We start from the raw sequence: 27880 nt of genomic DNA, 5'->3' as shown, positions 1-27880 counted from the left end.
ACTTGCAGCGCAATCTCACCCCCACTGCAATCTCATTCCCCTCCCGCCCCTCTCAGTGCAATCTCACATTCCCAAGTGTAATTGTACACCATAGTGGCACTTTGCATCACCAATTGCACCACATCCTGGCATGTTTAATTTTCAACAACTTTCAATGCTGAACACAGCACACTTGACCCACAGATTATCACGTTGCCGTGCTGTTTTACACTCGGTTTCTATTCCCCTAAAAGGCCCCTCACATCAACCAGGTTGTTTGCCAGATCTGGGGAGGCAGTGGTGTCCTGGTATTGTTGTTGGCCTAGTAATCCAGAGACCCAGAGTAATCCCCCGGGACCCGCGTTTGAATCCTGCCATGGTAGATAGTGAAATTTGAATTCAATTTTTTTAAAATTGGTATGCGGCATGGTAGCACAGAGGTTAGCACTGTTGCATCACAGTGCCAGGGCTCCAGGTTCGATTCCCGGCTGGGTCACTGTCTGTGCGGAGTCTGCACATTTTCCCCGTGTCTGCGTGGGTTTCCTCCGGGTGCTCCGGTTTCCTCCCACAAGTCCCGAAAGACGTGCTGTCAGGTGAATTGGACATTCTGAATTCTCCCTCCGTGTACCCGAACAGGCGCCGGAGTGTGCCAACTTGGGGATTTTCACAGTAACTTCATTGCAATGTTCAGTGGGTTAGCACTGCTGCCTACGGCGCCGAGGTCCCGGGTTCGATCCCGGTTCTGGGTCACTGTCCGTGTGGAGTTTGCACATTCTCCCCGTGACTCCAGATCCACAGAAATATAGTTGACTCTTAAATGCCCTCTGGGATGGGCAATAAATGCTGGCCCAACCAACGAACCCCACATCCTGGGAACGAAAAAAAAAAGAAGCTTCTCCGGAACCTTGGAGCCAAATGCAACCTCAGAATCAGGAGCATGAAGAGTCACTGGGAGACAACGAATCCACTATCCTGGGGTGTAAAGCCAGGGCTCTTATTGTGTGTTAACAGCCTCCTGGCACCTGACCAGCAGCAAGTTAGCATTTGAGAACAGCTGAAGAACTGGGAAACAACATGAACAGTGATGATCATCAACACTGTCCAATGGATGGCAGCACGGTGGCCTAGTGATTAGCACAGCTGCCTCACGGCGCTGAGGTCCCAGGTTCGATCCCGGCTCTGGGTCACTGTCCGTGTGGAGTTTGCACATTCTCCCCGTGTCTGCGTGGGTTTCACCCCTACAACCCAAAGATGTGCAGGGTTTGGCCATGCTAAATTGCTCCCTAATTGGAAAAAATAATTGGGTAATCTAATTTTTTTTTTAAACTGCCCAAAGGACAATAACCAAGGGAACATTCATTGTCCCTTGATGTGTTCCTCAGATTGCCTCTTCTCCTCTCCTGAAGGTGCTGACATTTGCTGGGGGGTTTGGGTTCCACACGTCGATCTTCCAGAGGACACTTCCTCATGTCAGACATAAACCATTAGGGAAAGCAGGTGTGCCCAAAACAACAACTTGCAGCTATGTAGCGCCTTTAACATTATTAAAATATACCAAGGCACTTCACGTGAGCAATTATCAGGCAACATTTGAGCCACATAAGGAAATATTAGGACAGGTGACCAAAAGCTGCATCGAAGAGGTGGGGATTTAAGGCTCTTCTTCAAGTAGGACAGAGAGGCGCAGAGGTTTTTTGGGGGGGTCTTCAGAGCTGCCCAGGCAGCTGAAGGTACAGCCACCATTGACGCAAGGAAAGTAAGGAATGTCCAAGGCGTCAGAATTGGCGGAGTGCTGGGCCCTCAGATGGTTGTCGGGCTGAAGGAGGTTACAGAGATAGGAAGGGAGAAGACCATGGAGGGTCTCAAAAATAAGGCTTTGAATTTTAAAATGGAGGAATTGTTGGACTGGGAGCCAGTGTGAGATAGGATTCAGCCAGCAGATTAGGATGAGCTGGAGTTTACAGAGGGTGCAAATTTGGGTGTCCGGCCAGGGGAGTGTTGGAATGGTCAAGTCTGGAGTTAACAAGGACTTGAACGAGGATTTCAGCAGCAGTTGAGTTGAGGCAGCAGCAGAGACTTGGGAGGTCGGAGTGGGGAATTGGGTGACTGTTAATTTTGCCGACTGACCATTTTCTTGTGAAACTGGATAATGTCGCCAGAAATGGGGACAAAGCGACCACTCCTCTTTGGCCTTTTTCCCATTGCTTGAAAGCAAAGAACCAAAAACTCGCTCTTCACAACTTTTAATATTGTCAAAGAATCTAAATCATTGAACAGTTGGGGTCAAAATCATATTACTTTACATTCAGTCAGAAAAGCACCAAGGTGGGCATAGCATCCTAACAGATAGGCGACCACCAGGTCGATTAACGAATGAACAGTTTGCTAAAATAAGAAACTATGTACAGAGAGTGAGATAAAAGATGCCGGTTTAGCTCAGGTGGCGAGACGGCTGGGGCGTCATTATCCGACCCCCCGCCGGGTCGGAGAATCGCCGGGGGCTGCCGTGAATCCCACCCCCATCGGTTGCCGAAGTCTCCGGTACCGGATATTCGGCGGGGGCGGGAATCGGGCCGCGCCGGTTGGCGGGGCAACAAAGGCCGTTTCCGCCAGCTGGCGGGGCGGAAATTCCTCCGGCTTCGGCCTAGCCCCTCAATGTTGGGGCTCGGCCCCCAAAGATGCGGAGCATTCCGCACCTTTGGGGCGGCGCGATGCCCGTCTGATTGGCGCCGTTTTGGGCGCCAGTCGGCGGACATCGCGCCGTTTCGGGAGAATTTCGCCCCTGGTTTGTGATGCAGAGCGAGGCCAGCAGCGTGGGTTCAATTCCTGTACCAGCTGAGGTTATTCATGAAGGCCCCACCTTTTCAACCTTGCCCCTCACCCTGAGATGTGGTGTCCCTCGGGTTAAACCACCACCAGTCAGCTCTTCCCCTCAAAGGGGGAAAGCAGCCTCTGGTCATCTGGGACTCTGGCGACTTTACCTTACCATGTTCCAAAACTCCAAACTCCTAATTAACTGGGGAACCCACCCTCCACCCCCAGGGTTCGCGCGCTTCGGCCCCATTGGTTGATTGGGTCACCTGCCCCTCTGGGAACCCGTCTCCCCCCCCTCTTAAAGGGGACGCTACCACAAAGGGGGTTGAATTGAAATAGATCCAAACAGATATTGGAAAGAACTTTCTGTGATGGGAGGGTTAGGGCTGCTGAATGGATGGCCTTACATGGGAGGTTGGGTTTCAATGGATGAAACAGCTTGTATTTTTGTTTTTTGTTACCTCTGACGTCCTTGCTGAGATTCCATCCCAAATAGGCGTTTATGTCTTCCTGCCAAGAAGTATGCAGGAGTGAGCTGGTGAATGACATTTCTCCCTAACCTTCCCAAAGGGAATTAAACGCAATTGTGTTAATTTGCGGTGACAACTCAACCCTGGCCATTACATTCAAACTAAGAACAGCATTTCCATCGTCTAGAGGCATTTCTCCTTCATGTTTTTTAATCTTAGGAAGTTTGTGAAGTTTAGAAATTTGTTAATCCTTAGTTCTGTACCTAAACTGCATGTATCATGAGACAGGATTTAGGCATGCTGCTTGAACCTTCAAAGGCCTCTGGCCTGCTACTGTGGGTATGATCAGAGTACAACTGTCTGTAGAGTGGCTTGTGAACCAGTGTTAGCTATAGTTCTTTGTACGGAACATGGGGCGAAATTCTCCGGTATCGGCGCGATGTCCGCCGACTGGCGCCCAAAATGGCGCAGATCAGTCGGGCATCGCGCCGTCCCAAAGGTGCGGAATGCTCCGCATCTTGGGGAGCCGAGCCCCAACTTAAGGGGCTAGGCCCGTGCCGGACGTATTTCCGCCCCGCCAGTTGGCGGAAAAGGCCTTTGGTGGCCCGCCAGCAGGCGCGGAAATTACATCTCCGGGCGCCGCATGCGCGGGAGCGTTAGCGGCCGCTGACGGCATTCCCGCGCGTGCGCAGTGGAGGGTGTCTCGTCCGCCTCCGCCATGGTGGAGACCGTGGCGAAGGCGAAAGGGAAAGAGTGCCCCCACAGCACAGGCCCGCCCGCGGATCGGTGGGCCTCGATCGCGGGCCAGGCCACCGTGGGGGCAGCCCCCGGGGCCAGATCGTCCCGCGCCCCCCCCCCCCCCCCCCCCCCAGGACCCTGGAGCCCGCCCGCGCCGCCTTGTCCCGCCGGTAAGGTAGGTGGTTTAATCCACGGCGGCGGGACAGGCATTTTAGTGGCGGAACTTTGGCCCATCCGAGCCGGAGAATCGCGGGGGGGGGGGGGGGCCGCCAACCGGCGTGGCGCGATTCCCGCCCCCGCCGAATATCCGGTGCCGGAGAATTCGGCAACCGGCGGGGCGGGATTCACGGCAGCCCCCGGCGATTCTCCAACCCGGCGGGGGGTCGGAGAATCTCGCCCATGGTTTGGTTTTTATTAAGAGGGTGAAAAGAAACATTTTCGATAGGAATGGGTAGTAAAGAGGAGTTATTACGGTGAGGAATGTTCCCCAATATTCAGTCACAATTTATTTCACAAAGATGTGGGACACGGTACAGGCCTCCTTACAGTCCCTTGACCCTAATTATAGGAGTCCTGGTCTGCACCTTATTTCTACAAAGGTCATGATATTTCCAGTTTACTATCCTGTTGGAGGTTTTCGCTGTTACCCTCATGGAGGGACTGAATGGATCGAACACTAACCTGACAGCTGAACAAACTCCTCATCCTAACTCACCTCCTAACCCCAATCCTAATCCCAACCCGAGTCCAAGACTGGCCATGCCCAGCATAACCCCAAACCTGCAATGATCATAAGAATGGGGGAAATAGGTTCAGGAGTAGGCCGTTGGGCGTGCCCCATCATTCAGTAAGACCATGGGTGATATGATTGTGGCCTTAACCGTTATATATATCCTTCCTCTTAATATATCCTTCCTCTCTGTCCCCATAATCCTTTACCCCCTCGTCGGTCAAAAATCTGTCTAACTCAGCCTCGAATATATTCGGTGACCTAGCCCCCCCCCCCACTGCTCTCGGGGGACGAAAATTCCAGTTTAATGCCCCTTTGAGATAAGAAATTCCTCTTCATCTCCATCTTAAATGGGAGACGCCTTATTGTTAGATGGTGCACCTAGTTCTAGATTTCCCCAGTCGTCGCACGGCTTCCCTACTTTTATACTCCAGTCCCCTTTATCGTAAAGACCAACATTCCATTTGCCTGCCTAATTGCTTGCTTTACCTGCAGGTCTCTTTCCGTACAAATATTTCACTTTTCTATTCTTCCTATCAAAGTTGATACGCTCACATTTTCCCATATTGCACGGCTATTGGCCGAATCTTTGCCCACTCACTTCATTTGCAGTCTCCTGTGGCCTCCGCACAACTTCCTTTATTATTTATCTCAGTAGCATCAGCAACATAGAACATAGAACATAGAACAATACAGCGCAGTACAGGCCCTTCGGCCCACAATGTTGCACCGAAACAAAAGCCATCCAACCTACACTATGCCATTATCATCCATATGTTTATCCAATAAACTTTTAAATGCCCTCAATGTTGGCGAGTTCACCACTGTAGCAGGTAGGGCATTCCACGGCCTCACTACTCTTTGCGTAAAGAACCTACCTCTGACCTCTGTCCTATATCTATTACCCCTCAGTTTAAAGTTATGTCCCCTCGTGCCAGCCATATCCATCCGCGGGAGAAGGCTCTCACTGTCCACCCTATCCAACCCCCTGATCATTTTGTATGCCTCTATTAAGTCTCCTCTTAACCTTCTTCTCTCCAACGAAAACAACCTCAAGTCCATCAGCCTTTCCTCATAAGATTTTCCCTCCATACCAGGCAACATCCTGGTAAATCTCCTCTGCACCCGCTCCAAAGCCTCCACGTCCTTCCTATAATGCGGTGACCAGAACTGTACGCAATACTCCAAATGCGGCCGTACCAGAGTTCTGTACAGCTGCAACATGACCTCCCGACTCCGGAACTCAATCCCTCTACCAATAAAGGCCAACACTCCATAGGCCTTCTTCACAACCCTATCAACCTGGGTGGCAACTTTCAGGGATCTATGTACATGGACACCTAGATCCCTCTGCTCATCCACACTTTCAAGAACTTTACCATTAGCCAAATATTCCGCATTCCTGTTATTCCTTCCAAAGTGAATCACCTCACACTTCTCTACATTAAACTCCATTTGCCACCTCTCGGCCCAGCTCTGCAGCTTATCTATATCCCTCTGTAATCTGCTACATCCTTCCACACTATCGACAACACCACCGACTTTAGTATCGTCTGCAAATTTACTCACCCACCCTTCTGCGCCTTCCTCTAGGTCATTGATAAAAATGACAAACAGCAACGGCCCCAGAACAGATCCTTGTGGTACTCCACTTGTGACTGAACTCCATTCTGAACATTTCCCATCAACCACCACCCTCTGTCTTCTTTCAGCTAGCCAATTTCTGATACACATCTCTAAATCACCCTCAATCCCCAGCCTCCGTATTTTTTGCAATAGCCTACCGTGGGGAACCTTATCAAACGCTTTGCTGAAATCCATATACACCACATCAACTGCTCTACCCTCGTCTACCTGTTCAGTCACCTTCTCAAAGAACTCAATAAGGTTTGTGAGGCATGACCTACCCTTCACAAAGCCATGCTGACTATCCCTGATCATATTATTCCTATCTAGATGATTACAAATCTTGTCTCTTATAATCCCCTCCAAGACTTTACCCACTACAGACGTGAGGCTCACCGGCCTATAGTTGCCGGGGTTGTCTCTGCTCCCCTTTTTGAACAAAGGGACCACATTTGCTGTCCTCCAGTCCTCTGGCACTATTCCTGTAGCCAATGATGACATAAAAATCAAAGCCAAAGGTCCAGCAATCTCTTCCCTGGCCTCCCATAGAATCCTAGGATAAATCCCATCAGGTCCCGGGGACTTATCTATTTTCAGCCTGTCCAGAATTGCCAACACCTCTTCCCTACGTACCTCAATGCCATCTATTCTATTAGCCTGGGGCTCAGCATTCTCCTCCACAACATTATCTTTTTCCTGAGTGAATACTGACGAAAAATATTCATTTAGTATCTCGCCTATCTCTTCAGATTCCACACACAATTTCCCATCCCTGTCCTTGACTGGTCCTACTCTTTCCCTAGTCATTCGCTTATTCCTGACATACCTATAGAAAGCTTTTGGGTTTTCCTTGATCCTTCCTGCCAAATACTTCTCATGTCCCCTCCTTGCTCGTCTTAGCTCTCTCTTTAGATCCTTCCTCGCTATCTTGTAACTATCCATCTCCCCAACCGAAACTTCACACTTCATCTTCACATAGTACACAGTACACACTCCCTCATCATCCCGTCGTGAATATAGTTGTAAATAATTAAGGAGAGATTGACAGTTTCCAAATCCCAATGACATGGGGATAGTGCATTGAAGTGGATGATCAGCCATGATGGTACGGTATGGGGCAACAGGCTCGATGGGCTGAATGGCCTACTCCTGCTCCTTTGTTCCTGTGGCATATTATCTCCTTGTGTGAATCAGTGTCAATTTTTCACCCAGTTACACGCCTGTGAAACACTTTGGGAGGTTTAAGCTGAGTTAAGGGTGCTATGTAAAAGGGTGGCGCAGAGGGTAGCACTGCAGCCTCACGGTGCCGAGGTCCCAGGTTCGATCCCGGCTCTGGGTCACTGTCCGTGTGGAGCTTGCACGTTCTCCCCGTGTTTGCGTGGGTTTCGCCACCGCAACCCAAAGATGTGCAGGCTAAGTGGATTGGCCACCCTGGGGTGCTATATAAATGCAGTTGGACTGTAAGCTTGTCGAAAACGAAGTTCGGCCTTAACCTTCTCTCCTTAGCAAATTTAACCTCTGCTTGCTACTGAGGTCTGCATTCCCCATACTCAAATCCAGTTTGAGACAGTGCCAGGGGGGTGTAAACTGTCACCGAGATGGCTGCGGAATCAACCCTGACATCGGCTGAACAACTGCTCACGGAGTCAATTTACAAAAAAACCTTCTTACTAACCCACCGGGCATTGACTCTCAGCTCCAGTTCCCCAGCTCCTGTGATTGTAGACAGTTTTGTGCATTACAAACCTACGATTGCTGTGATGCAAGATTTTACAGAATTGACAGCGCCAAAACGAATCATTCTGACCGACTGGTTCAATGGTAACAGGGAATCGGATAAATGCTTTAAAGAAGGAGAAAGCAACAGAGGAGTGGGACGAGTGGGATTGTTCTTGTGCGGGCATGATGGATGGAATGGTCTCACCCTCTAAGCTGTCTTATGAAGAGAGATTGAGGGGCAGCACGGTGGTGCGGTGGTTAGCACAGCTGTCTCACCGGGCCGAGGTCCCAGGTTCGATCCCGGCCCTGGGTCACTGTCCGTGTGGAGTTTGCACATTTTCCCCACGTGTCCGCGTGGGTTTCGCCCCCACAACCCAAAGATGTGCAGGTTAGGTTAGCCTCGCTAAATTGTCCCTTAATTGGAAAAAGATAATTGGGTACTCTAAATTTTTAAGAAAAATGAAGAGCAGTTTAGGTCCACACTCACTGGAGTTTAGACGAATGAGGGGAGATGTAATAGAGGTAACAAGATGCTCAAGGAGATTGACAGGGTCGACATGGAGCGAATGTTTCCCCGTGTTGGACATTCTAGAACGAGAGACTAAGGGGCGGCAAATTTAAAACAGAAATGAGGAGGACTGACCACACTCAATGAACTTTGAATCTGTGGAATTCTCTACCCCAGAGTGCAGTGGACTAAATGACACACTAAACAAATTTAAGGAGGAGATAGTTAGGTTTTCAATTAGCAGCGAGATGAAGGGTTATGGGGAGCGGGCAGGACGGTGGAGATGAGGCCGAGATGCGATCAGTCATGATCGTATTGAATGGCGGCGCAGGCTCGAGGGGCTGAATAGCCCACTCCTGTTCCTTGTTCTTGGGCGGGTTTTACCGGCTGGGAAATTCAGATCCCACACCGGAGCATGGGATTCCCGGCGATGAGGGGCACTGTCCCTGGGAAATCCCATTGACCACGGCGGGGTCAGTAGACCCCACGGGCGGGCCTCGTCCGCTACCGAAAAACACACGGTGGGGTGGTGGGTAAATCCCTTATGTTCTTTTGTATCATTCTATAATTCTCCTCCACAGCAACCTCCTCCTGCCCTGTTTCCAACATCTCCCCCACCCCATTGATACCTCTACTCCCAAACCCCACCATGTTCTGCATCAACTCTCATTTAAATCCACCAATGCTCTCTCTCGGCTTCAAATACTCCTCGAGGCAGCAAGTTCTGTATTTTCACGTGTGCCTGAGCGGCAACAGAGTCCCGTAGGGCAATTAGTTGGGTGTTTCCTGGCGCTCGGAGCGCCAAGGAACACCACGCTATCGAACAGCCATTCGGGTAGATTGAGGACCTCAGTGGGGAACGCAGGGCCGAGGCTGCACTTTGCCCCATTTCTCCCCCCCTGCACCCGGCATCCCCGAGCCCAATCCGCAGCATGGAAAAAAATGCCAGCCTGGCATCTCAGCCTTGCCCCTGCCAACTGGTAGTGCCACCTGGTGGCACTGCCAAGGTGCCAGGCTGGCACCCAGTGGCAGGATGACAGGCTGGCAGTGCCAAGGTGCCAGTGCGGCACCAGCAGTGTCACCTAGATGCCTTCCAGGCACTGTCCAGGTGGCACTGTCATTTGACAGGGGCACTGCCAATGTTCCACTGTGCCACCCTGCCCAGAGGGTAAGTACCTGGGGGCCTCCGATCTCCTGGAAGACCCACAGGAGTGCTATCTGTGGAGGTCAGCACTGCACAGCGCTCATTTAAGATCTCCAAGTCAAGAGGGTTAGATCCCACGCCTTGGGTAGATCGTGAGAGAGCATATATTAGAGAGACTAGCTGTCTCACTCGAATATGCAGATTTGACAAATGTGGTCCCGCACATTGCAACATCTCGTGGGATCGCGTTAGATCTCGTGAGGCATGGCGAGCCGGGTAGATCCCGTAAGAGGGATATCCCGGCATCTACCAGTCACATTGCGCCGCGCTGCTTTTCGGGCAAAACGCGGCTAGTAGACCTCGCTCTGTAAAGAAATTCCTCTGAAATTCTTTTTTGGAATGATCGTTGACAATCTTCTATTCACGTTGCCTTGGTCTCCTCACGAGTGGAAACCGATTGCACTCCTCCACGATTCTAACAATCTGTCAGATGGGGACAGCAGCATCATTGTGAGGTTTACTGCACCAGTAACTCAGGCCCCTGGACGAACACTCTGCAGCTGTGTTTAAATCCCACCCTGGCAGCCGGTGGAATTAAATGTTAGTCTCATTAATAATGATCACAAAGTTACTGATTGTCGTAAAAGCCCATCTGTGTCCTTTAGGGAAGGAAATCTGCCGCCCTTTCCTGGTCTGGCCTACATGTGACTCCAGACCCACTGCAAGGTGGCTGATTCTTAACTGCCCTCAGAAACGGCCTGGAAAGCCACTCAGTTGTAGGAGCCTCACTATCACCTGCCGAAGGGTAATTAGGGACGGGCAATAGATAAGCTCACATCTAAAACCAAATTGTTGATTTCAATAAAAAAAGAAATGTTTAACCTTGCATTCTGTTTTTGTATATTTTATTATTTACTACTGACCTGCGATCCTCAGGCACAGTACATCATTACACACCCTGCTTACAACAGCACTTTAAAATGCAGTAAGGTTTGATTCAGTACAGTACGCTGTAGGGCACAATACACAATAGTGTGGTACAGTATGGCACGGTGCTGTAAAGTGTGGTACAGCACAATACGACGCAGTACAGTGCGATACAGTACGGCAGAACATAGTAGTGTGGTACAATGCAGTAGAGTGTGGTACAATACAGTACGACACAGTAGTGTGGTACTGTGTGGTAGAGTGCGGTACAGTACGACACAGTAGTGTGGTACTGTGTGGTAGAGTGCTATTCAGCAGTGCGATTCAGTACAATACAGTGCAGTAGTGTGGTACAGCAGTGCAATTCAGTACAATACAGAGCAGTACAGTGTGTACAGCAGTGCGATTCAGTACAATACAGTGCAGTAGTGTGGTACAGCGGTGCAATTCAGTACAATACAGTGTGCACAGCAGTGCGATACAGTGCAGTCCAGTGTGTACAGCAGTGCGATACAGTACAATACAGTGCAGTACAGTGTGTACTGCAGTGCGATACAGTGCAGTACATGTGGTACAGCAGTGCGATTCAGTACAATACAGTGCAGTACAGTGTATACAACAGTGCAGTACAGTGTCTAAAGCTGTGTGATACAGTGCAGTGCAGTACAGCAGTGCGATTCAGTACAATACAGTGCAGTAGTGTGGTACAGCAGTGCGATACAGTACAGTACAGTGTGGTACAGTAGTGTGATACAGAACAATACAGTGCATTAGAGTGCGGGACATTGTGGTACAGTTCAGTACCATACAGTGCAGTACAGTGTATACAGCAGTGCGATTCAGTACAATACAGTGCGGTACAGTGTGGTACAGCAGTGCGATACAGTACAAAACAGTGCAGTACAGTGTGTACAGCAGTGCGATACAGTACAAAACAGTGCAGTACAGTGTGTACAGCAGTGCGATACAGTACAATACAGTGCAGTACAGTGTGGCATAGCAGTGCGATACAGTGCAGTACAGTGTGGTACAGCAGTGCAATTCAGTACAATACAGTGCAGTACAGTGTATACAGCAGTGCGATTCAGTACAATACAGTGTGGTACTGCAGTGCGATTCAGTACAATACAGTGCAGTACAGTGTGGTACAGCAGTCCGATTCAGTACAATACAGTGCAGTACAGTGTGGTACAGCAGTGCGATTCAGTACAATACAGTGCAGTACAGTGTGGTACAGCAGTGCGATTCAGTACAATACAGTGCAGTACAGTGTGGTACAGCAGTGCGATTCAGTACAATACAGTGCAGTACAGTGTATACAGCAGTGCGATACAGTACAATACAGTGCAGTACAGTGTGGTACAGCAGTGCGATTCAGTACAATACAGTGCAGTACAGTGTGGTACAGCAGTGCGATTCAGTACAATACAGTGCAGTAGTGTGTACAGCAGTGCGATTCAGTACAATACAGTGCAGTACAGTGTGTACAGCAGTGCGATTCAGTACAAAACAGTGCAATACAGTGTATACAGCAGTGCGATTCAGTACAATACAGTGCAGTACAGTGTGTACAGCAGTGCGATACAGTACAATACAGTGCAGTACAGTGCGGTACAGCAGTGCAATTCAGTACAATACAGTGCAGTAGTGAATAAAGCAGTGTGATACAGTACAATACAGTGCAGTACAGTGCGGTACAGCAGTGCAATTCAGTACAATACAGTGCAGTAGTGTGGTACAGCAGTGCAATTCAGTACAATACAGAGCAGTACAGTGTGTACAGCAGTGCAATTCTGTACAATACAGTGCAGTACAGTTTGGTACAGCAGTGCGATGCAGTGTGATACAGTGCAGTAGTGTGGTACAGCAGTGCAATTCAGTACAATACTGAGCAGTACAGTGTGTACAGCAGTGTGATACAGTGCAGTACAGTGTGGTACAGCAATGCAATTCTGTACAATACAGTGCAGTACAGTGTATAAAGCAGTGCGATACAGTGCAGTACAGTGTGGTACAGCAGTGCGATACAGTACAAAACAGTGCAGTACAGTGTTGTACAGCAGTGCGATTCAGTACAAAACAGTGCAGTACAGTGCGGTACAGCAGTGCAATTCAGTACAATACAGTGCAGTAGTGAATAAAGCAGTGCGATAAAGTGCAATACAGTGCAGTACAGTGTCTAAAGCAGTGCGATACAGTGCAGTACAGTGTGGTACAGCAGTGCGATTCAGTACAATACAGTGCAGTAGTGAATAAAGCAGTGCGATAAAGTGCAATACAGTGCAGTACAGTGTCTAAAGCAGTGCGATACAGTGCAGTACGGTGCGGTACAGCAGTGCGATTCAGTACAATACAGTGCAGTAGTGAATAAAGCAGTGCGATAAAGTGCAATACAGTGCAGTACAGTGTCTAAAGCAGTGCGATACAGTGCAGTACAGCAGTGCGATTCAGTACAATACAGTGCAGTAGTGTGGTACAGCAGTGCAATTCAGTACAATACAGTGCAGTACAGTGTGTACAGCAGTGCAATTCTGTACAATACAGTGCAGTACAGTTTGGTACAGCAGTGCGATGCAGTGTGATACAGTGCAGTACAGTGTGGTACAGCAATGCAATTCTGTACAATACAGTGCAGTACAGTGTATAAAGCAGTGTGTATACAGTGCAGTACAGTGTTGTACAGCAGTGCGATTCAGTACAATACAGTGCAGTACAGTGTGGTACAGCAGTGCGATTCAGTACAGTACAGTGCAGTACAGTGTGTACAGCAGTGCGATACAGTGCAGTACAGTGTGGTACACCAGTGCGATTCAGTACAAAACAGTGCAGTACAGTGTGTACAGCAGTGCGATGCAGTACAATAGTGTAGTACAGTGTGTACAGCAGTGCGATTCAGTACAATACAGTGCAGTACAGTGTGTACAGCAGTGCGATACAGTGCGGTACAGTGTGGTACAGCAGTGCGATACAGTACAATTCAGTGCAGTGCAGTGTGGTACAGTAGTGCGATACAGTACAATAGTGTAGTACAGTGTGTACAGCAGTGCGATACAGTGCGGTACAGTGTGGTACAGCAGTGCGATTCAGTACAATACAGTGCAGTACAGTGTGTACAGCAGTGCAATACAGTGCAGTACAGTGTATACAGCAGTGCGATTCAGTTCAATACAGTGCAGTACAGTGTGGTACAGCAGTGCGATACAGTACAAAACAGTGCAGTACAGTGTGGTACAGCAGTGCGATTCAGTTCAATACAGTGCAGTACAGTGTGTACAGCAGTGCAATACAGTGACGTACAGTGTATACAGCAGTGCGATTCAGTACAATAGTGCAGTACAGTGTGTACAGCAGTGCGATTCAGTACAATACAGTGCAGTACAGTGTGTACAGCAGTGCAATACAGTGCAGTACAGTGTATACAGCAGTGCGATTCAGTACAATACAGTGCAGTGCAGTGCGGTACAGCAGTGCGATTCAGTTCAATACAGTGCAGTACAGTGTGGTACAGCAGTGCGATACAGTACAAAACAGTGCAGTACAGTGTATACAGCAGTGCGATTCAGTACAAAACAGTGCAGTACAGTGTGTACAGCAGTGCGATTCAGTTCAATACAGTGCAGTACAGTGTGTACAGCAGTGCAATACAGTGCAGTACAGTGTATACAGCAGTGCGATTCAGTTCAATACAGTGCAGTACAGTGCGGTACAGCAGTGCGATTCAATTCAATACAGTGCAGTACAGTGCGGTACAGCAGTGCGATTCAGTACAATACAGTGCAGTACAGTGCGGTACAGTGTATAAAGCAGTGCGATACAGTGCAGTACAGTGTGGAACAGCTGTGCGATACAGTACAAAACAGTGCAGTAGTGTGGTACAGTGGTGCAATTCAGTACAATACAGTGCAGCACAGTGTGTACAGCAGTATGATACAGTGCAGTACAGTGTGTACCGCAGTGCAATACAGTGCAGTACAGTGTGTACAGCAGTATTATACAGTGCAGTAGTGTGTACAGCATTGCGATACAGTACAGTGCAGTACAGTGTGTACTGCAGTGCGATACAGTGCAGTACAGTGTGGTACAGCAGTGCAATTCAGTACAATACAGTGTATAAAGCAGTGCGATACAGTGCAGTATAGTGTGGTACAGCAGTGCAATTCAGTAGAATACAGTGCAGTATTGTGTGGTACAGCAGTGCGATTCAGTACAATACAGTGCAGTACAGTGTGTACAGCAGTGCGATACAGTACAATACAGTGCAGTGTGGTACAGCAGTGCAATTCAGTACAATACAGTGCAGTGTGGTACAGCAGTGCAACTCAGTACAATACAGTGCAGTACAGTGTGGTACAGCAGTGCGATACAGTACAATACAGTGCAGTACAGTGTATACAGCAGTGCAATACAGTACAATACAGTGCAGTACAGTGTGTACAGCAGTGCGATACAGTACAATACAGTGCAGTACAGTGTATACAGCAGTGCGATACAGTACAATACAGTGCAGTACAGTGTGTACAGCAGTGCGATACAGTACAATACAGTGCAGTACAGTGTGTACAGCAGTGCGATACAGTACAATACAGTGCAGTACAGTGTGTACAGCAGTGCGATACAGTGCAGTAGTGTGGTACAGCAGTGCGATACAGTGCAATACAGTGCAGTACAGTGTGGTACAGCAGTGTGATTTGGTACAAAACAGTGCAGTACAGTGTGTACAGCAGTGTGATACAGTGCAGTAGTGTGGTACAGCAGTGCGATACAGTACAATACAGTGCAGTACAGTGTGGTACAGCAGTGTGATTTGGTACAAAACAGTGCAGTACAGTGTGTACAGCAGTGCGATTCAGTACAAAAGAGTGCAGTCCAGCAGTGCGATACAGTACAGTACAGTGTGTACAGCAGTGCAATACAATGCAGTACAGTGTGTACAGCAGTGCAATACAGTGCAGTAGTGTGTACAGCAGTGCGATACAGTACAATACAGTGCAGTACAGTGTGGTACAGCAGTGCAATTCAGTACAATACAGTGCAGTACAGTGTATAAAGCAGTGCGATACAGTGCACTTTAGTGTGGTACAGCAGTGCAATTCAGTACAATACAGTGCAGCATAGTGTGGTACAGCAGTGCAATTCAGTACAATACAGTGCAGTACAGTGTATAAAGCAGTGCGATACAGTGCACTTTAGTGTGGTACAGCAGTGCAATTCAGTACAATACAGTATAGTGTATAAAGCAGTGCAATACAGTACAATACAGTGCAGTAGTGTGGTACAGTGGTGCAATTCAGTACAATACAGTGCAGTACAGTGTGTAGAGCAGTATGATACAGTGCAGTACAGTGTGTACAGCAGTGCAATACAGTGCAGTACAGTGCAGTACAGTGTGTACAGCAGTGCGATACAGCAGTGCGATACAGTGCAGTAGTGTGGTACAGCAGTGCAATACAGTACAATACAGTGCGGTACAGCAATGCGATTAAGTACAAAACAGTGCAGTACAGTGCGGTACAGCAGTGCAATTCAGTACAATACAGTGCAGTACAGTGTATACAGCAGTGCGATTCAGTACAATACAGTGCAGTACAGTGCGGTACAGCAGTGCAATTCAGTACAATACAGTGCAGTACAGTGTGTACAGCAGTGCGATACAGTACAATACGGTGCAGTACAGTGCGGTACAGCAGTGCGACTCAGTACAATACAGTGCAGTACAGTGTGGTACAGCAGTGCGATACAGTACAATACAGTGCAGTACAGTGCGGTACAGCAGTGCGACTCAGTACAATACAGTGCAGTACAGTGTGTACAGCAGTGCGATACAGTACAATACAGTGCAGTGTGGTACAGCAGTGCAATTCAGTACAATACAGTGCAGTGTGGTACAGCAGTGCAACTCAGTACAATACAGTGCAGTACAGTGTGGTACAGCAGTGCGATACAGTACAATACAGTGCAGTACAGTGTATAAAGCAGTGCGATACAGTGCAGTACAGTGTGGTACAGCAGTGCGATACAGTACAATACAGTGCAGTACAATGTGGTACAGCAGTGCGATACAGTACAATACAGTGCAGTAGTGTGGTACAGCAGTGCGATTCAGTACAATACAGTGCAGTACAATGTGGTACAGCAGTGCGATACAGTACAATACAGTGCAGTACAGTGTGTACAGCAGTGCGATACAGTGCAGTAGTGTGGTACAGCAGTGCGATACAGTGCAATACAGTGCAGTACAGTGTGGTACAGCAGTGTGATTTGGTACAAAACAGTGCAGTACAGTGTGTACAGCAGTGTGATACAGTGCAGTAGTGTGGTACAGCAGTGCGATACAGTACAATACAGTGCAGTACAGTGTGGTACAGCAGTGTGATTTGGTACAAAACAGTGCAGTACAGTGTGTACAGCAGTGCGATTCAGTACAAAACAGTGCAGTACAGCAGTGCGATACAGTACAGTACAGTGTGTACAGCAGTGCAATACAATGCAGTACAGTGTGTACAGCAGTGCAATACAGTGCAGTAGTGTGTACAGCAGTGCGATACAGTACAATACAGTGCAGTACAGTGTGGTACAGCAGTGCAATTCAGTACAATACAGTGCAGTACAGTGTATAAAGCAGTGCGATACAGTGCACTTTAGTGTGGTACAGCAGTGCAATTCAGTACAATACAGTGCAGCATAGTGTGGTACAGCAGTGCAATTCAGTACAATACAGTGCAGTACAGTGTATAAAGCAGTGCGATACAGTGCACTTTAGTGTGGTACAGCAGTGCAATTCAGTACAATACAGTATAGTGTATAAAGCAGTGCAATACAGTACAATACAGTGCAGTAGTGTGGTACAGTGGTGCAATTCAGTACAATACAGTGCAGTACAGTGTGTAGAGCAGTATGATACAGTGCAGTACAGTGTGTACAGCAGTGCAATACAGTGCAGTACAGTGCAGTACAGTGTGTACAGCAGTGCGATACAGCAGTGCGATACAGTGCAGTAGTGTGGTACAGCAGTGCAATACAGTACAATACAGTGCAGTACAGTGCGGTACAGCAATGCGATTAAGTACAAAACAGTGCAGTACAGTGCGGTACAGCAGTGCAATTCAGTACAATACAGTGCAGTACAGTGTATACAGCAGTGCGATTCAGTACAATACAGTGCAGTACAGTGCGGTACAGCAGTGCAATTCAGTACAATACAGTGCAGTACAGTGTGTACAGCAGTGCGATACAGTACAATACGGTGCAGTACAGTGCGGTACAGCAGTGCGACTCAGTACAATACAGTGCAGTACAGTGTGGTACAGCAGTGCGATACAGTACAATACAGTGCAGTACAGTGCGGTACAGCAGTGCGACTCAGTACAATACAGTGCAGTACAGTGTGGTACAGCAGTGCGATTCAGTACAATACAGTGCAGTACAGTGTATAAAGCAGTGCGATACAGTGCAGTACAGTGTGGTACAGCAGTGCGATACAGTACAATACAGTGCAGTACAATGTGGTACAGCAGTGCGATACAGTACAATACAGTGCAGTAGTGTGGTACAGCAGTGCGATTCAGTACAATACAGTGCAGTACAATGTGGTACAGCAGTGCGATACAGTACAATACAGTGCAGTAGTGTGGTACAGTGGTGCAATTCAGTACAATACAGTGCAGTACAGTGTGTACAGCAGTATGATACAGTGCAGTACAGTGTGTACAGCAGTGCAATACAGTGCAGTACAGTGTGTACAGCAGTGCAGTACAGTGTGTACAGCAGTGCAATACAGTACAATACAGTGCAGTACAGTGTGTACTGCAGTGCAGTACAGTGTGGTACAGCAGTGCAATTCAGTACAATACAGTGCAGTACAGTGTATAAAGCAGTGCGATACAGTGCAGTATAGTGTGGTACAGGAGTGCAATTCAGTACAATACAGTGCAGTACAGTGTGGTACAGCAGTGCAATTCAGTACAATACAGTGCAGTACAGTGTATAAAGCAGTGCAATACAGTGCAGTATAGTGTGGTACAGCAGTGCGATTCAGTACAATACAGTGCAGTACAGTGTGGTACAGCAGTGCAATTCAGTACAATACAGTGCAGTACAGTGTGGTACAGCAGTGCAATTCAGTACAATACAGTGCAGTACAGTGTGTACAGCAGTGCAGTACAGTGTGTACAGCAGTGCAATACAGTACAATACAGTGCAGTACAGTGTGTACTGCAGTGCAGTACGGTGTGGTACAGCAGTGCAATTCAGTACAATACAGTGCAGTACAGTGTATAAAGCAGTGCGATACAGTGCAGTATAGTGTGGTACAGGAGTGCAATTCAGTACAATACAGTGCAGTACAGTGCGGTACAGGAGTGCAATTCAGTACAATACAGTGCAGTACAGTGTGTACAGCAGTGCAATTCAGTACAATACAGTGCAGTACAGTGTGGTACAGCAGTGCAATTCAGTACAATACAGTGCAGTACAGTGTGTACAGCAGTGCAGTACAGTGTGTACAGCAGTGCAATACAGTACAATACAGTGCAGTACAGTGTGTACTGCAGTGCAGTACAGTGTGGTACAGCAGTGCAATTCAGTACAATACAGTGCAGTACAGTGTATAAAGCAGTGCGATACAGTGCAGTACAGTGTGGTACAGCAGTGCAATTCAGTACAATACAGTGCAGTACAGTATATAAAGCAGTGCAATACAGTACAATACAGTGCAGTACAGTGTATAAAGCAGTGCAATACAGTACAATACAGTGCAGTACAGTGTGGTACAGCGGTGCAATTCAGTACAATACAGTGCAGTAGTGTGGTACAGCGGTGCAATTCAGTACAATACAGTGCAGTACAGTGTGGTACAGCAGTGCGATACAGTATAATACAGTGCAGTACAATGTATAAAGCAGTGCGATACAGTACAATACAGTGCAGTACAGTGTGTACAGCAGTGCGATACAGTACAATACAGTGTAGTACAGTGTGTACAGCAGTGCGATACAGTGCAGTAGTGTGGTACAGCAGTGCGATACAGTGCAGTAGTGTGGTACAGTAGTGCAAAACAGTACAATACAGTGCAGTACAGTGTGGTACAGCAGTGCGAATCTGTACAATACAGTGCAGTACAGTGTGGTAAAGCAGTGCATTTCAGTACAATACAGTGCAGTACAGTGTATAAAGCAGTGCGATACAGTGCAGTACAGTGTGGTACAGCAGTGCGATTCAGTACAATACAGTGCAGTACAGTGTATACAGCAGTGCGATTCAGTACAATACAGTGCAGTACAGTGCGGTACAGCAGTGCGATTCAGTACAATACAGTGCAGTACAGTGCGGTACAGCAGTGCGATTCAGTACAATACAGTGCGTACAGCAGTGCGTTTCAGTACAATACAGTGCAGTACAGTGCGGTACAGCAGTGCTTTTCAGTACAATACAGTACAGTACAGCAGTGCGATACAGTACAATACAGTGCAGTACAGTGTATAAAGCAGTGCGATACAGTGCAGTACAGTATGTACTGCAGTGCGATACAGTACAATACAGTGCAGTAGTGTGGTACAGCAGTGCAATTCAGTACAATACAGTGCAGTACAGTGTGTACAGCAGTGCGATACAGTACAATACAGTGCAGTACAGTGTGTAGAGCAGTATGATACAGTGCAGTACAGTGTGTACAGCAGTGCGATACAGTGTAGTACAGTGTGGTACAGTAGTGCGATACAGTATAACACAGTGCAGTCCAGTGTGGTACAGCAGTGCGATACTGTGCAGTACAGTGTGGTACAGTACAATACAGTGCAGTCTAGTGTGGTATGATGTGGTACAGTACTGTACAGCATGGTGGCACAGTGGCTAGCACTACTGCCTCACAGCACCAGGGACTCGAGTTAAATTCTGTCCTTGGATGACTGTGTTGGGATCGCATGTTCTTCCCGTGTCTACATGGGTTTCCTCCCACAGTCCAAAGATGTGTAGGTTAGGTGATGGGATGAGGTAGTGGGATTCGGTAGGATGCTCTTTCAGAGAGTCGGTGCAGCCTCAATGGGTCAAATAGCCTCCTTCTCCACTGTAGGGATTTTATGGCTTACGGTTTTTATGGTGTGGTACAGTACAATACAGTGCAGAACAATGCAGTAGTGTGGTAAAGGATGGTATAGTGCAGTACAGTTCAGTACAGTGTGGTACGTATGTTGTGGTACAGTCTGGTATGTTGTGGTCAATACCGTGCGATGCAATACTGTGTGGACAATGCAGTACAGTAGTGTGGTGCAGTGCAGTGTTGTATATTGTCAGGCAGTATGGTACAGTGCGGTGCAGTACAATACAATGACGTACAGTGTAGGACAGCATGGCCAGTCTGTGTAGGGGCTACGATGCCTGTGTATGTGTGTATCAGTCAGGGTCGGACAGGACTGTTCCAAGCCACGATGCCCTCTGCAGTTCAATAGTTTACTGACAGTCAATAGCGAGGCACATGCATGATAAATGGCCAGTTGAGATACCGGTACCTGTGGAACCACAATCTTTTCCAGAAAAAATAAAAACACAAACCTGATTAAGATAACGGGGACAGGACCCGGCCTTCCATCTGCGTCTAATCTCCTTTTAACATCACCAACAGACTCAGCAAAGGCCCGTTGGCCACGCATTTTTGGCTGTTAACTGAGTAAAGATCTTACACTGTTCAGTAATATCTGTGCTCCTCACTGTAGACCATCTTAAGGCTGCCAGTCGCTGTCCCTCTCTCTCTCTCGCTCCAATTTCTCTCTCTCTCTTCTTTATATCAGGAGAGCTCAAGTATGAATCTGTCAATCAGCTGCTGAAATTGAATGCAATCTCTCTCTCCTGAGAAATCGGATCAGCTTCTCATTGATTCCCTGCGATCGACAGCAGATCATTGATCTGCTCCCTACCCTCAGTCCCTGAGACTTAGCAGCTTCAGTACTGTCTAAACTCCAGGCAGTGGATGAGGCGAAGGGGGGTGGGGAAGGGATGGGGGTGGAGGTTGGTCGAGGCTCAGATTTCCTCTGTACAGAATTTTTTAATGTGTTGCCAACTCAAGCTGGATGTAATCCTGGAGGTTTCATCACGTGATCTGGCAACTCCAGAATGGGAACAGTAATCAAATGGGATTGACTTTGCGGGAGAGATTTTCTCTCTGAGATTTGTACAACTAATTAGTGGAAATATATGCTTTGATAAATTTAGAGTACCCAATTACTTTTTTTCCAATTAAGGGGCAATTTTAGAGTGGCCAATTCACCTACCCTGCACATCTTTTTGGGTTATGGGGGTGAGACCCACATAGACAAGGGGAGAATGTGACCCGGGGCCTGGATCGAACCCAGGACCTCGGCGCCGTGAGGCAGCAGTGCTAACCACTGCACCACTGTGCGGCCCCAATTAGTGGAAATAGTGATAGAATGTGAAAAAAGACTCAATGAATGGCCTCCGATGGAATTTTTCCAAATTTCGTCGCAGTCAGTGAGTGCCCACGAATTCATCCGTAAATCACGGTGGCACAGTGGTTTGCACTGTTGCTTCACAGCGCCAGGGACCCGGGTTTGATTCCCGGCTTGGGTCACTGTCTGTGTGGAGACTGCACGTTCTCCCCGTGTCTGCGTGGGTTTCCTCCGGGTGCTCCGGTTTCCTCCCACAAGTCCCGAAAGACGTGCTGTTAGGTGAGTTGGACATTGTGAATTCTCCCTCTGTGTACCTGAACAGGTGCCGGAATATGGCGACTAGGGGCTTTTCACAGAAACTTCATTGCAGTGTTAATGTAAGCCTACTTGTGACAATAAAGATTATTATTCTATCCCTGGAACTCCAGGCCAATGCTGGCGGATTGGCAACTCGGAGTTGGTATGTGGGGGCTGCGGTGGTGGGAATGACGGGGGGGTGGTGGCAGGGACCAGGACTCAGAGAGAGACAGGGCTGGCATTTCAGGGAGTCCCGCTAAACCGTGAGGCTGATTGACAGAAATCCTGGGTGGGATTCTCTGATCCTGAGGCTAAGTGTTGATGCCGTCGTAAATGCTGTTGCATTCTCGACGGCGTCAACATGTCCTCAGGAGCAGCGATTCTGACCCCTACAGGGGGCCAGCACGGTACTGGAGCGACTCACGCTGCTCCAGCTGCCGATCCCCGCCGTCAAACGGGCACCGCGGGGTCCGCGCATTTGCAGTGGGACCGGCGCCAATACGCGCATGAGCAGTGGACCGGCGCGATTGCCGCGCATGCGGAGTGGCTGCCTTCTCCGCGCCAGCCCCGACGCAACAGCCCCGCGGAGGGCTATGGGGGCCGGCACGGAACAAAAGAGGCCCTCTGCCCGAGAGGCGGGCCCGCCGATCGGTGGGCCCCGATCGCGGGCCAGGCCACAGCGGAGGACCCCCCCCCCCCTCCCTCCCGGGGTTGGGCCCCCCACACCCCGCCCCCAGACGTGTCCATGCCGAGGTCCTGCCGGGTCAGAGCAGGCGTGGACGCCGCCGGTGGGACTCATCTTTTTTCGCGTGGCCGCTTGGCCCATCCCGGGCCGAGAATCGCCGGGGAGGGTCCATAGAGCGTCCCCCCGACCGGCGCCGCGCCAACCTCGCTGGCGCCAATGGTCCCGGCGATTCTCCGGCCCGGCCCCGGGGAGTGAGAATCCCGCCCACGCCTGTCAACGCCCAATCCCGGACTGGACCCAAATCCAGACTGATCCCAGACTCAAGCTGAGCCCAGACCGCAACTGATCCCAGATTTCAAGTATGTTGTTAATCTGCCTGACAGAAAAATGGTCAAAATAAATAAATTAAGCAAATATAGGAATCTCCCATAATCGATGCTTCAATCTGGACCAACCTCAGCAACTTGTATTTATTCAGAGCCCTTAATACAGTAAAACATTCCAAAGTGGTTCACAGGAGTATGATCAAATAAAATTACAGGCATAATATAATCACAAATAAATCGCATGAGGAATTCAGGAGAAACTTTGTCACCGAGAGAGTGGTGAAAATGTGGAACTCGCTCCCACAGCGTTTGAAGTGAAAAGTGTGGATACTCGATAAACACACGAGGGAGAAAGGAATAGAAGGAGATGTTGATAGGGTGAGAGGAAGAGGTGATGGGACTGGCTCCTGTGGAGCAGAAACATCAGCACCAAATAGATGGGCCGAATGAGATGTAAGATTCTACGTAGAAATTTGAGACTGAGTCACATCTGGAGATATTCAGACAGCTGACCAAAAACTTGGTCCAACTGGTAGGTTTTTAAGAGTGTCTTTAAGGAAGAGAGAGAGAGAGAGAGAGAGGGAAAAGCAGAGAAAGAGGCAGAGAGTGGGAAAGAGAGAGAGGCAGTGGCAGAGAGAGAAGCAGAGGCAGAGAGAGAAAAAGAGGCAGAGAGAGAGGGAGCGAGAGAGAGAAAGACAGAGAGAGAGAGACAGAAGCAATAAGAAAGAGACAGAGAGCAGAGAAAGAGAAACAGAGACAGATAGAAAGAGAGATGGGCAGAGAGAGACAGGCAGAGAGAGAGAGGCAGGGAGAGTGAGAGAGAGAGAGAGGCAGAGAGAAGGAAGCAGACAGAGACAGAAAGACATAGTGATGCACCATCAATTACGACGAGACGAGAGTAGAGTGTAATCGAGGCTTTATTAAGCAGAGATGTGTAGCCTCCTGCAGCTGCTGCCGAAATGGCCGCAGCTCGGTGAGCACACACATTTATACTCCGCCTACTGGGCGGAGCCAGCAGGCAGGGATCTACCCCCGTAGCTGTAGTACATACGATATTACATCTCGTATGTGATATATACAACAGTGGTGACTACCACATTCACCCCCTGTTAAAAGAGTCCAGCGGGGGTGGTGGAAAACTATTTACATGCATTTTAAGGTTAACAGTTTGGGGAAAGTTCACAAATTCAGCCGATCGGGTGCCTTGATCATCCGTTGTGAGCGCCGCAGTCCCGGTGGCGATGCAGGCGTCGGCTCGGTCGCCGGTGACTCCGGGAGCATGTAGACCTCATCTCAATCCCCGGGTGGGACCAAGGGGAGCGGGGGCTGTGGTGAGATGCGCTGGGGAGTAAGGGTGGCGCCGGGGCAGGGGGGGTGGTGGGGACCCAGCTGGTGCCAGGTCCCTGAGGGAGACTGTGTCTTGGTGGCTGTTGGGGTACGCTACGTAGGCGTACTGTGGGTTTGCATGGAGTAGCTGTACCCTCTCGACCAACGGGTCCGCCTTGTGGAGCCGCACGTGCTTGCGGAGGAGAACGGGTTCTGGAGCTGCCAGCCACGTTGGGAGCGAAACCCCGGAGGTGGACTTCCTGGGGAAGGCAAGGAGACGTTCATGGGGGGTTGCATTAGTCGCAATGCAAAGTAGCGATCGGATGGAGTGAAGGGCGTCGGGGAGGACCTCCTTCCAGCGGGAGACCGGGAGATTTTTGGACCGTAGGGCAAGCTGGACTGCCCTCCAGACCGTCCCATTCTCCCTCTCCACCTGCCCATTTGACCAGGGTTGTAGCTGGTCGTCCTGCTCGAGGCGATACCCCTGTTGAGCAGGGACTGATGCAGCTCATCACTCATAAAGGAGGATCCCCGGTCGCTGTGGACGTAGGCGGGGAAACCGAACAGGGCGAAGATGGTGTTGAGGGCTTTGATGACGGTGGCAGACGTCATATCGGGGCAAGGGACGGCGAAGGGGAATCTGGAGTATTCGTCGACCACGTTAAGGAAGACTTTGGAGGTTGCACTGGAAGTCCAGGCCGAGTAGCAAGGCAGCGCAGAAGTTGGAGAGGACGTAGAGCCGGAAGTTGCTGAACTCTACGCCCTGGATGGTGAGGGCGGCGGTGCAGAACCCCCGGATCTCCACGGTGTGGGATCCGGAGGCCAGGGCAATTCTCTGGTTAATGGGGTGTACCGTGAGGGAGCAGCGCCTTACCGTATCGGGGTGGATGAAGCTCTCTGTGCTCCCGGAGTCAGGAAGGCATGATGTCTTGTGCCCATCAACCTTTACCGTCGTCGACGCGGTTCCGAGGTTGTGCGGCCGGGACTGGTCGATCGTGATGGAGGCGAGCTGTAGCTGGTGTTGGAAGGCCCCTGGCTGGTCAGCAGGCAATGAGCAGCCCGATGAGGTGCCCGACGGGCAGGGGTCCTGAGGTGGGAAAGATGGCGGCGCCCACAGGGCGCACGTGGCGGGCGGCGTTAAAGAGGGCGGCACCCACGGGCCGTACGAGGCCTGATGGGTGGAAGATGGCGGTGACCACGGGCCGCACGTGGCCTGAGGCAAGCAAGATGGCGGCACCCACGGGCCGCACGTGGGTTGCGGGGGCAAAAATGGCGCCGCCCATGGGTCGCACGTGGGGGGGTGCAGGTAAAATGGGCCTGGTTACAGCGGCGATCGAGCGGACCTGGCACACAGCAGCGAAATGTCCTTTCTTCCCATAGGCCTTGCAGAGTGCGTTCCGCGCCGGGCAGCGCTGCAGGGGGTGCTTTGTCTGTCCGCAGAAGTAGCACTTGGATCCCCCGGGGTTGGCTGGCTGCCGCGCGGTGCAGGCTTGGGGTTGGCTGGGGGCGGTCGCTGGTGGGGTCCACGATGGGGTGTTCGCTGGTGTGGTCCACGATGTCCGGGAGGGGGGCGCCGTGCGGTCGGGGACGTACGCTTGTCCATTACGGGAGGCGACCATTAGTGAGATCGCGGGTTTCTTGGTCGCCGTGAGGTCGAGGGTAGCCCCTTCTAAGAGGCGCTGGCGGATGTATGCCTACCCTATGCCCGTAACGAAAGTGTCCCTAATTAGGAGTTCGGAATGTTCAACGGCCTAAACTGTCTGGCAATCGCAGTCCCTCGCCAGGGCGTGCAGGGCACGCCAGAAATCTTCCACAGACTCACCGGGGAGTTGATGCCGCGTGGACAGGAGGTGCCTGGCGCAGAGCTTGTTGGTCTGCTGAGTGTAGTTTTCTTTCAGTAACGCCATGGCCTCTGCGTAGTTAGGCATGCCCCGGATGAGAGGAAAGATATCGGAGCTCAGCCGCGTATACAGGATCTGGAGCTTCTGTGCCTCTGAGGGTGGTTCTGTCGCAGATCCAATGTAGGCTTCAAAGCAAGCGAGCCAATGTGAGAAGGCCGACTTGGCGTTATCTGCCTGAGGGTGCAGCTGCAGGCGATCCGGCTTGATGCGGAGGTCCATTGTTGTACAATCTCTGCTTAATAAATTGATGCACCATCAATTACGATGAGGCGAGAGTAGAGCGTAATTGAGGCTTTATTAAGCAGAGATGTGTAGCCTCCTGCAGCTGCTGCCAAAATGGCTGCAGCTCGGTGAGCACACACATTTATACTCCGCCTACTGGGCGGAGCCAGCAGGCAGGGATCTACCCCCGTACCTGTAGTACAGGAGCCTTACCGCATTACATCTCGGATGTGATATATACAACAGTGGTGACTACTACACACAGGGAGAGATAGCGAGAGCAACAGAGTGGTTCAGAAGGCATTGCTGCGAATGGAGGAATAATTGGAGTTGGATTTGTGTAGGAGACTATAATTGGAGGAACACAGAGATCTGAGTGAATTGCGGGAATTAATTTGAAATTTTACACTTTCTACGTGACCTATGCAGCTTTAAGCAGACCCTCAGTGAAGCACCACCTGAGGACGTTCCCACTTAACCTGGGTCCTCGTCTCTGCGTAAAGTATTTTCTGTGAGGTCAGTACCAATGAGCATCATCACAGTAGAAATGTAATCACAAGGTCAGTGCCCCTTTAAGTATTAGCACCTGCTGGTCTCCCTCCAAGCCACACACCACCTTGGAAATATATCGCTGTTCATTCACCGTCACTGGGTCAAAATCCTGAAATACCCTGTCTAACAGCAGTGTGGGTGTACCTACACCACAGGGACTGCAGCGGCTCAAGAAAGCAGCTCACCACCACCGTCACAAGGGAAATTCGGGATGGGCAATGAATGCTGCCCTAGCCAGTGACCCCCACAACCTACGGACAAATAAAAAAAAATAACTTGCTGAAGTTATTAATGGGAGCATCAAACTATCCTTCCCACTCCGATTTAACATTTGGCAATTGCAATGGCCCCGAGTGAGAAGGTAAGAGGTTAATCCAGTGCGCTGTCGGATTAAACAAATTGTTCCCTGAAATAACAGTTTTCAATAATAAACCGATTGTTGTCACTTGTGACTCAGTGACGGGGTCGCGCTCTCGCAACCTCTCACCTCTGAGTCAGGAGGGCATTGGTCAAGCCCCAC

General features: G+C 49.6%; 1 protein-coding gene across 3 annotated transcripts in view; it reads right to left on the bottom strand.

Annotated features, from left to right (window-relative positions):
* The window catches only part of LOC140395024 (anoctamin-8-like), a 172031-nt gene that overhangs the window by 119360 nt on the left and 24791 nt on the right, over nt 1-27880 (bottom strand). The window contains exon 1 of one of the 3 annotated variants that reach the window (XM_072482346.1): nt 21201-21571. The exons of the other annotated variants lie outside the window; for them this stretch is intronic. The gene's annotated coding sequence lies outside the window, so the exon portion shown is untranslated. Of the gene's footprint in view, nt 1-21200; nt 21572-27880 lie in introns of those variants that run through there. 3 annotated transcript variants of the gene reach the window in all.

Source organism: Scyliorhinus torazame, chromosome 18, assembly GCF_047496885.1.
Source record: "Scyliorhinus torazame isolate Kashiwa2021f chromosome 18, sScyTor2.1, whole genome shotgun sequence".
NCBI classification, from domain to species: Eukaryota; Metazoa; Chordata; class Chondrichthyes; order Carcharhiniformes; family Scyliorhinidae; genus Scyliorhinus; species Scyliorhinus torazame.
Note: the sequence above shows the minus strand (reverse complement) of the source record. Positions and strands in the feature narration are given on the sequence as shown.